The following is a 10,747-nucleotide window of genomic DNA, read 5'->3' as shown; positions in this document are numbered from 1 at the left end:
GAGAAGTAATATGTATATGCAGCATCTGGCATATATAAAATCAGTTATTTAGTGGTAGAGCAGAATTAGAGCTGCAGGTGACTTTCATTTTTAAAATAACTGGTAGTTGTCAAAAATTCACACAATACACAAGTATATAAAGTAGATGAGGGCCAGCCCTGTGGCTTAGAAGTGAAGTGCACACGCTCCGCTGCTGGGGACCTGGGGTTCGGATCCCGGGCGAGCACAGACGCACCGCTTGTCCGGCCATGCTGAGGCCGCATCCCATATACAGCATCTAGAAGGATGTGCAACCATGACATGGAACTATCTGCTGGGGCTTTGGGGGGGAAAAAAAAAGGGAGGAGGATTGGCAATAGATGTTAGCTCAGAGCAGGTCTTCCTCAGCAAAAAAAGAGGAAGATTAGCATGGATGTTAGCTTAGGACTGATCTTCCTCACAAAATAAATAAATAAATAAAGTTAATTAAAAAAAATAAAATAAAGTAGATGACTTGCAGGTGGCCTATTCGGCATGAATTTTCAAAGGACTATTTATTGCTTGAGACTCGGCTTTATCCCAATCTGAGTCACAACCGCTTGATTTATTTTTACTCCCCACCCCTTCTGGTTTCTTTCTGAGGATCCTTCCGCTAGAAAGAAACTAGGCTTTTGGGAAATCAGTGAACAAACTTCGAAGTTCCATTTTGGTCTAGCTTGGAAGCAACCCCACGCCCGTGGGCATCTCTTTCACATGTGTCTCTATCTCTGGCGGAGGGATACAGGGGAGAAAAAAATGATGCAACGCAGTAAAAAATGTTCCAGGAGGTTTGCGCAGGGAGACGCTAGGGGGCGGGACTTGTCAGAAGACAGGGCGAGGCGGGGCTCACAACTCCCAGTGCCCGAAAGGGAGAGAGGGGGCTGGTGTCCGTCCGGAAAGGCGGCAATTGGGCGAGGCGGCGAGCGACGTAATAGCCGCGCGCGCACCGGGTCAGACGGTCGCCGTCGCGTCTGCGCACCGGGAGCTGGTGACCGCTGCGGCCGCCTGGAATTGTGGGGGTTGTGTCTGCCCCTCGGCTGCCGAGCGGGAAGCCGAAGGTAGGGGCAGTGAGGGCCGCCCGGCCATGGAGCTGGGCGGGGGGCTCAGGGCGCTGCCCGGCCTCCTCCCGCCAGCGGCGCCGGCGCCTTCCCGTCACTGTTCTGGGGTCTCCACACATCCGCCCTAGTTCTCCAAAGCGGGACGTCCAAGTGGACCCCGCGCTCCTCAGTAGTTCCGCAGACCTGGCCTCTCAGCGCAAGGGACGCCTTCCCTAACTTTCTTACTCAGAACGTCCCCAAGAACCCTTCTTAAATGCCAGGAGATGAGGCAGTGGGGGTCTGAGACTGGCTTTTGGCTCCGCATCTGTTTTAATTTCCTTCCTTGTTGCCTTTTCCCGGCCTCAGTTTCTGTATCTGTCCAACCGCTCCAGTGCTGACATTCTGGTTCTTGGCCTAGACCTCTGTCTCTCTTCACCATATGGCACTGCGCCCTACCTGCGTCGTATTTCCATTCCTATCTTGTGTTTTCCTTTGTGCTGGTAGACGGAAGACTTGCCTTTAAAGTAGGGGTTACAGGCTTTGGTGTGTCTCAAATCACCTAGGAAGCTCTACTCACAGGGATTTCGGATAAAGCGGAGCGAGGGTACTTGCAGTCCTCCCCAGGTGGTTCTGATTTGGGTGGTGGCAAAATCTTCGCTTTGAGATTCTCCTCTTCAGAAGACAGGAGAGAATCAGTTGACATATGATCCCTGGAATGGGGCTTCTAGTGGGAAAGACCAGGAGTCAGGAAATGCCCAAAATCTGAGAGGCCGGTGGGGGCTTCTTTCGCACTACAGGAGCTAGAGGGCCAGCCGTTTGATGCCTTAAAAAAATACGTATCGACGACCCATATGTAAGATCAGTTTTCTAAAAACTATTTTAAAATGCCTGGCTTCGATTCAAGCCCAGCTGGTGTTCCTACCTCAATAAAACAAAACCAAACTGCTTTGGGGAATTGAGGGGGTTAGATTAACCCAGACTAGGTAGGCAGGAGAATGAATCCTCCGTGTTTTGTAAGAGAAGAAACTGATGTTTATAAACACTAACAGTGTTTGTTTTGACAGTGTGAAAGATGTTTTGTATCTGTGTGTCTTTTTAGCTCTCTCCCAAGTTTTTTCCTTTTCTGATAAAAGTATAGCCAGATTTGGGGGTTGGATAGGATTTTGTTGGAAATCAGGGCATGAGGATATTAGGATGTTTGTATAACATAGATCAGAGCTTGGTCTGTGGTTTCAGTTGAGAACATGGCTGTTGGGTTTTTAAGGTGTTGCCACACCAGATTTATTTTAACCTTTCTTTTTGGTGTTTAGTGAATTTACTCTGCTAATTAATATATGTGCTGTTCTGATGAAATTGGCTACAGAGAAGACTTACTTGCCCCCATTTTATAGATGGCGGGAATGGGGAATATGTTAGTAGGGATGTGCTAGACTGGGAATGAAAAGTTGCCTTGTGCTCTGATTCCTGCTTTCTTCCTCTTCCCTGCTGTCTTGGAAGGCCAGCTGTTACTTGCTGGTGTGTTTCATTGGCAGGAAAAAAGGCTAGTGAAATGAAACGGAAAAGTAACAAAATGGGTTTTAAAATAAACATGCCAGAACTGAATCCTTCAAAGAGTGTTGTTCTCCTTTAGAGTGGTATTTGTAGGTGTGGGTGGTGGGGGTTGAGAGTGGCATCATTTAAGTGATATGGCCATTGTCCAAAGCAATTTTGAAAATCCACCTCTGAAATTGTCTACAGTGACAATTTTTTTAAAAATAATTTTATTTATTTATTTTTTTCCCCCAAAGCCCCAGTAGACAGTTGTATGTCACAGTTGCACATCCTTCCAGTCCCTGCATGTGGGACTCGGCCCCAGCATGGCTGGAGAAGTGGTGCGTCGGTGCGCGCCCGGGATCCGAACCCGGGCCACCAGCAGCGGAGCGCGCGCACCTAACCGCTAAGCCACGGGGCCGGCCCTACAGTGACATTTTTGAACCATGTGAGAGAACAATCTTATTAATACATGTTACCATACTGCATTTTTTTTTAACCTCAAATGGCATGGTTAAGCATCCTTATCACCTGACTTGTCTTCAGATGAGTTAACAGTTCTTTTGAAATGGACTAACAGATTTTTGGAGTGTGGTGAACAGTGAGTTTGGATTCCGAGTCTATCACTTACTAGCCATGTGACCTTGGACAAGTTATTTCACCTCTTAGGCTTGGTTTTCCACTGCATGAAAATGGGAATAATGCTTACTTTGAAGTGTGGTTAAATGAGGTAATACATATGAAAGCTCAGGACATATGAATGCAATAACTGTTTGTTTTACCCTCGAAGAGTGAAGATTTGCTATTATTGTGAATATTAAAAAAAAATGACAGTTTCTAAAGGCAAGTTGTACCTTTTTCCAAATAGGTGAACGCCTTCCAATTCTCTTTTCATTATGTTTGTGGATTCATGCTCTGACCTCCTCATCCTGCCTCCTCTCTTTTTCTTCATTCATTTTCTTCCTATCCTAAGCGAAGCTGTGCTGCAGATGCTCTCTGCCTCTTGGAGTAAGCCTCTTTTCAGGAGAGCCAATTTGAGCATTCTTATAATGCCAGCCTCTTGGTGGTTTATTCCTGGGGATTTTTCTCTGGGGCCCCAGCTGGTGCTTAGATCACACTCGGTAGCACAGGCATCTCTAACTCCTGGATTTGGTGTCAGTTTGGAGACCTGTCCTTGTGGAGCTAATGTTTTGTCTTTCTGAGCGAGGATGAATACCTTATCCTTTTCTGAGTCGGCCTTAAGCTGCAAGCCTTAGTCTTCCACAACATAGACCTTCTTATTTTAATTACATGTGGTCTAAAGAGAGAATATCCTGCCCTTTTCTTGGTTTACTTCCACCAAGAGTTTCACTGTTGCGTAGGGGAGGAGGAGAATACATTGTTGCCATTCAGGTGGGGCTTTGGGTAACCCCTGATTTCTAGCTTCAGTGACTGAGTTTGTCTTTGGGACAAAAACCTTGTAAAAGATTCAGGCTGCTCAGAACACATGTGAAGAACCTCCTGGAATTTTCCTGGCTTGTGAAGAGTTTACACCTGGCATCCTCACTTGTACAATTTTCTGCCTTGGAGACTGAGAATCCAGGAGCAACAGAACTATGTTCAGCCCAGATATGTAGTTCCTGTTCCTTTAGGTTTCACTAGGCAGCTCACAGACAAGGGTGTGGTTGTGTTGGCTGGCCATGTCTGCCCTCATTCTGCTAATAGTACCCTTGGCTTTGGTGTTTGAGGCATTGAGAAGTGTGTTAGTAAGTTATGGGCTGTTATAATAGAGTACCATAGACTGGGTAGCTTAAATAACACATTTATATCTCACAGTTATGGAGGCTGGAAATGCAAGATCAGGGTACCAGCATGGTCAGGTTCTTGTGGAAACTGGGTCAGCCCTTTGGATATCTAATCAAGTGTTTGTCAACATTTTGTTCATTATCACCTTTTGAGACATTTTTTTCCTTATTGTCCCCCCACCCCGCCCAGTGGAATTTTAATACCACAGTTATGCTCTGTATTTGTTTATGTATTATAGCCCTTTGGAGGCCACAAATTGTTGTAATATCTAAGATTTTTCTTCCCCAAGAATCAGTTTTCACGTCCTTGGGAACAATAGTGCCCTCATTGAGAATGCTTGGTTTTATCCTATATTCTCTTTCTAATATAGTTATCAAGGCTTGTTTTCTTTTCTTTTTTTTTTTTTGTGAGGAAGATCAGCCCTGTGCTAACATCTGCCAATGCTCCTCTTTTTTTGCTGAGGAAGACTGGCCCTGTGCTAACATCCATGCCCATCTTCCTCCACTTTTTATGGGACGCTGCCACAACATGGCTTGCCATGCGGTTTGTCGGTGCATGCCCGGGATCGGAACTGGCGAACCCTGGGCCGCCACAGTGGAGTGTGTGCACTTAACCGCTTGCGCCAGTGGGCCGGCCCCATCAAGGCTTGATTTCTATCCAGAAGGTCCAACTGTTACCACAAGCTTTTTCAATGCCTCAGACATCAAACTAGTAAAAGCAGGCATTATCTCATCCAATCCTCACATCAACCTTTTAAGATAGTTGGTATTATCCCCATTTTACAGATGAAGGAGCTGAGGCTCAGTGAAGTTAAATGATTTGACCAAGGTCAAAAAGTTTGGTGCAGCCAGGCTTTAAAGCCAGTTCTGACTCCAAAGCTATTTCTGTTGCACTGTGCTATTCCCCTTGCCCCCCGGCCCCATGAGTCTGCAGTCATCAGCAGGACATTCGACCATTCAGCTTATTTTCTCAAGGTCCTACTAGGTGCCGGGCCCAGTGGAAGATATTGGGGACACTAAAGTGAAAAAGAGTTCCTGCTGTGGAAGAACTCACCAAGTTTTTCCAGGATGGGGATGCCTTAGGGCTAGTGCCCTTGTTACCCTCTCCTCTTTGGGCATCTTATGAGATGGCTGGCTATAGCTAAGGGCTGTCATGGAAAGATTTGAGTTAGTTGGACTTTAGGAGGGTCAAAGCTATGAATTTGTCCTTACTAGTTCTGTTTTCCAACCAGCTGAGCTGTTTCTAATCACTGAGCATTACTGGTTGTAGCAGGCCCAGTAAACTCCTTGGCCATTAGATGTTTGTGAGCGTGAGGATTAGTAAGAATGACATTTCTGCTTTGCTTATTGATATTCCTAGTAATTCAGAGCAGAAGTTGTGTATCCCTTTCTGAGGTTATTCCATATTGCCTTCCTCAAAGCCTAATGCTGTTGAGAAAGTTGGAGAAGAAATGGAATAGAGTTGGAGGTGGGAGAGAGAATTTTTACTTGGATTTATCCAAAGAGGTTATAATTGAGTTTATTCTTTATTGTTTTTATTTTCTTCCAAGTCTTGGACTTTTGAGGTGTTCTGTTTACCATCTGATTCTCTGGTGCCTCCTTGGTCTTCTTTTTTCACAGCTGAGCCTGCTGTTTTGGCCCAGGTGTTCTTGGACTAGAAGTTGGAGCCTTTGGGTAGTGGCTGATATTTAGCCCATGTCACATATCATACCTGCAGAGAAATGAGAAGGGGAATGTTTCTGAGGTCTGCTTGCTGGCTGTGTCTTGACTGAGGATATTCTTGATTATGCCTTTTGATTACCACTTATTATCGTCACTGGCAGAGGAACATCATAGGAGTCAGTGAACTGATCCATTTCTAGCCACTTCCCTTTCTGCAAGTAGTCTGGCCCTTCTGTCTTGTGAGGAAGAGGAGTTTTAGAAACTGGGGGAAGAATCAGAGATGCATCCCAAAGGTCTGGTGAGGAAGGCTGATGCTAGTAGACTTTTATTTTATTTTTATTTATTTTTATTTTTTTCTGGTGAGGAAGACTGGCCATAAGCTAACATCTGTTGCCAATCTTCCTCTTTTTGCTGAGGAAGATCTGCCCTGGGCTAACATCCATGCCCAGTCTTCCTCTATTTTGTATGTGGGACACCTGCCACAGCATGGCTTGATGAGCAGTGCACAGGTCTGCGCCTGGGATCTGAACCTGCGAATCCGAGGCTGCCGAAGCGGAGTGTGCGAACTTAACCACTATGCCACTGGGCTGGCCCCGCTAGCCGACTTTTAAATGGACATTTCTTTACGTCTGAGAGTAGTTGCATCCTTATACTTCTCATTTCTATGAGGCTCCCAAGGGTGCAGCGGCCGTCTGACCAAACTCTAGAAAATCAGCAGGCTTCAGTTCAGTGGAAGTAACATAAAGTAGGACAATTGATACAGACAACATTGATTGGTCACGCTTTGAATCCAGTGGGTAGTAAACATTGGAAGCTTAAGGGGCCAGTTCCTAAGCAAGGTATTTAAAGTCGATTTTGTGACCCTCCCCATCTCATACTCATGGAGAGTTGGGTTTCATGGTATTCATGAAGCAAAGTCTCCATCCTTGGGCTCGCTGCTAAAGTCTGAAATCATGGTGTTTCTGTACTGGAAGAGATTATTCTAAATCAGTTTCATTGCAAACATCAGGGCTGGGTCTGGTTCAGATCCCAGGGATGGCTGTTCATGGTTACTTGGGTGAGTGAAGAGTCAGTAGATACCTTTCTAGTTCTGTTGCCACCCAGAGCTGCAGTTTTGCATTTGATGGGTTCGTATTTTACTGATGACAAACCTGAGCCCCAGAGAAGTGAAATGGGCCATATAGCTTTTTGAAGGCCACCAGTGTATTTAGTGGCAGAGCTGAGACTCAAGCCAGAGGGTTCATAGAAGGTGGCCATAGAAGTTGTTAGAGTTATTTAAAGCCTTATAAAGATGCAAGATGCCATTGCAGTTAAAAATCTCCAGCGAGGGAGAAGGCCCGCCTCCACTGTTTGGGTTGTTCATTATCTTATAACCTTCACTGGTGAGTTTTTTGGCTGTCATGCTGATTTTTCTCCTATTCATGTTTCCTTTTGCTCTTAGTGTGTTTCCTTTTGCTCTTACCCCAGAAGAAATAAATTTGAAGTTTCCCTCTGTTTTAAACACACAGAAATAGTGCTCAGGCCAGACTACTGTGAGTGTGTTCTGTAAAGAATGGGGCCAATGCACCAGTGGACCTTATCTGGTGACCCAAGCAAACCTTTAATACATCTCTAAAAGAAAATGAGAGTGAAGGAATGCATGGTATGTCAGAGTGGTTTAAAAACACTATGGAGGGGCTGGCTCCGTGGCTTAGCGGTTAAGTGCGCGCGCTCCGCTACTGGCGGCCCGGGTTTGGATCCCGGGTGCGCACCAACGCACCGCTTCTCCGGCCATGCTGAGGCCGCGTCCCACATACAGCAACTAGAAGGATGTGCAACTATGTCATACAACTATCTACTGGGGCTTTGGGGAAAAAAAAGGACGATTGGCAATAGATGTTAGCTCAGAGCCGGTCTTCCTCAGCAAAAAGAGGAGGATTAGCATGGATGTTAGCTCAGGGCTGATCTCCCTCACACAAAAAAAATAAAAACAAACAAACAAACAAAAAAAACACTATGGAGTCAGCTTACTTGGTTTCATATTCTGCTATTTACTTACTAGCTGTCAGATTGTGAAGAAGTTACTTATTTTCTCTAAGCCTTAATTTTATGATCTGTAGAATGGGAATGGTAATAGCTACTTTTGTGGCTGTCTTGAGAATTGAGAGAATTTATATGGAAAGTGCTTCCTCTGGCACAATGTAAGTGCCCTGTATTATCATCAGTAATGACAACAGCAGCAGTTTCCAGTTCCTGACCCAAGACTGGGTTAGAGGATAAATTATGCTGACCAAGCAAGTGTTATTTTATCCATCCCATCATTGTCTGTCTTTATTGGTTGGTTTATTATTCATATCAATAGTCATAGTTAGCTCATGATAAATAACTGAAAGTCGTGAATAGCAAGGAACTTCACAGCTTCTCTGCTGTCTCCTTCTTTACTTGGCTTAGTTCTCGCTTTTCTGAGTCCCAGCCAGTGGGCCCTGTTTCCTGGGCAGTGTCTGAGATGAGGATTTTAATGGAGCAGGGCTGGCTGGTCCAGAGCCTGCCTGGGGCCCTCTGACAGTGTGTTCTTTTGTCTCTTGCTTTCTGCTCTTCAGCCCGACATGAAGCAATTAGCTCGTTAAGGGAACTTTGACTTCTGTCACGGCTTTCTTCTAATTTGTATGCCCGTTTCTGGTCCTTGTGCAAGGTCAGGGAGGCAAGTCAAATACACTAAGCTGGATTTTATGCTGTTTCCCTTTGAGATTTACAACTGATTCAGTGAGGCAGTGGGGATGGGAGTGAGGAAAAAGCCCCTGAAGCTACTACCCATGATTATATTGATCTCAAGCTGAGTTTTTTAAAAACCCGAGCACCATAACTATAGCTTGTGCCTTACTATTCCAAATGAATAGTATTTGGTAAATAGTATTTACTATTATTACTATTTGATAGATAGTATTTACCAAATAGGGTAAAATCTCATTATTTTGGGGAAAGACCAGTCTGAATTGGTAAGAAAAAAAAAATGTTTTCAAAGAAATGCCATTGTCTTAAATTTTTTGGCAAGCCTCTGCTGTATCTTTTTCACCTAGTCTTACTGCTTCCCCTGTTTCCTGTAACTGCTCCTGAGTTATTACAGGAGCCTCCTCCTATCTTCTGTGTCAGCTTCCTCCGGGACATTGTGTACCATTGCCCCTTGGGATCTTCCTAAATACAGTGCTGATCAGAGAACACTCATGCTTAATGCTTAGAAGCCTTCAGTGGCACCCACTGGCTGCTGAATAAATTCCAAAATATCAGTTGTCCTAGTGTTCCATGCCTATTGCAGTGTATCCCTGTCCTACCACTTTAATTATATTCTCTACCATTACCCATGTTTACCCTTTGCTTCTGATAAACTGGTCCATGTGGTCCTCTAAGCATGCCTCGTGTTTGTGTCTCTGCCAGTTCTTTTGCCCAGAGTACCCTGTTCTTGGTTTCCTATTTTATGCTGCAGAGCTGCCTTCTTCAGTGAGTCTTGCGTGATACCTCCTCATCTGTGTCCCTATAGCAACACTTTGATTATAGAATTCAGCATACTTTATCCTGGTTAGTTGTTTTGTCTCTTATTATATGAGCTTCTCAAGAACATGGGCTGTGCTTTATTTTGTGTCTCCAGCATAATGCTGAGTGTAACATGGACATCATAAATGCTTGTTGAATGAACGAATACGTGAAATCCTGAGAAATGATAACAGTCCGGTTCAAATGCCAATTCTTCTCTGAAGCATTCCTTGATTCCTAGTCACAGTGAATCTGGCATGCTCAACTCCCAGAACCCTCTGTGTCTGAAGCAGTCGGATTCTTTAGAGTAAATCTTCCCAACTGTATTAGAAATTCCTGGAGGGCAGAAACTGTATACCTCATTCCTCTTTGTGTAGCCAGCCCCCAGCTCAGTTTCTGGCACACAGAGAGTGTTTAATAAATGCTTGTGAAGGCAGGAGTCCTGCTATTTGGTCAGCTGATGTGCCTGCTAGTTGATCAGCTTCCTCTGTTACTCGCTGGCCAGGAGTCTCCAACTCAGATGTTTTCAGGGCCAGGTAGGGAACAGTCAGTGGGAGGCAACAGAGAACAGGAGTGCTGTGTCAAACTGGAGTGCTCCTGTGCTACCCAGCCTATTGTTTTACTGGGTGAGTGTGGCTCTAGTGGCCTCCTCATCTCATATTACAAGAGAAGCCAGAAATCTAGACTTTTATGTGAAATCCCCAGGAACTACCAAAGTACATCTATGGGCCAGATTTAACCTATAGGCTACCCATTTGTAACCTTTGGGTGGAGGCTTATGGAAGCCTCCTTTTAAGTTCCTTATGGAAGAAGAAAGGGGGGAGGAGAGGACATAACCTGAAAGCTTTTGAGGAAGTTTTGGTGAAAGCCTAGCTTTGGTTGAGAATGTACTATAATTGTCTATGGGTATTGACTTAGTCTCTTGGGCTGAGTCCTGCAGAGACCGTCTGTGGTCTGTGATTCATCCAGTCTTGTAATTCTGTCCCTGGAAAGATGGTGACCTAGGGACTTCTGTGATTTTTGCGCAGCCTTTGCTGAGGCAGGTTTGATGGTTGTTCTTGCTTCTGTCTACCTCTAAGTGCATGGTGGTCAGGCTGGTACAGTGTAAGGTCCCAAAGACCATTCCTGTTAATGGCTTCTCTGAGAAGGAGTTCTGGGTGAACAAGCACAACCGAAAGGGAAATATATTGTACAAAATCATTGCCTAAA

General features: G+C 45.0%; 1 protein-coding gene across 1 annotated transcript in view; it reads left to right on the top strand.

The window, feature by feature from the left end:
- Positions 1–954: 954 nt before the first annotated feature.
- Positions 955–10,747, top strand: part of SIL1 (SIL1 nucleotide exchange factor) — a 221,783-nt gene continuing 211,990 nt past the window's right edge. The window contains exon 1 of the mRNA XM_058541387.1: positions 955–1,076. The gene's annotated coding sequence lies outside the window, so the exon portion shown is untranslated. The remainder of the gene's footprint in view (positions 1,077–10,747) is intronic.

The sequence above is a fragment of the Diceros bicornis genome, chromosome 1 (genome assembly GCF_020826845.1).
Source record: "Diceros bicornis minor isolate mBicDic1 chromosome 1, mDicBic1.mat.cur, whole genome shotgun sequence".
NCBI classification, from domain to species: domain Eukaryota; kingdom Metazoa; phylum Chordata; class Mammalia; order Perissodactyla; family Rhinocerotidae; genus Diceros; species Diceros bicornis.
Note: the sequence above shows the minus strand (reverse complement) of the source record. Positions and strands in the feature narration are given on the sequence as shown.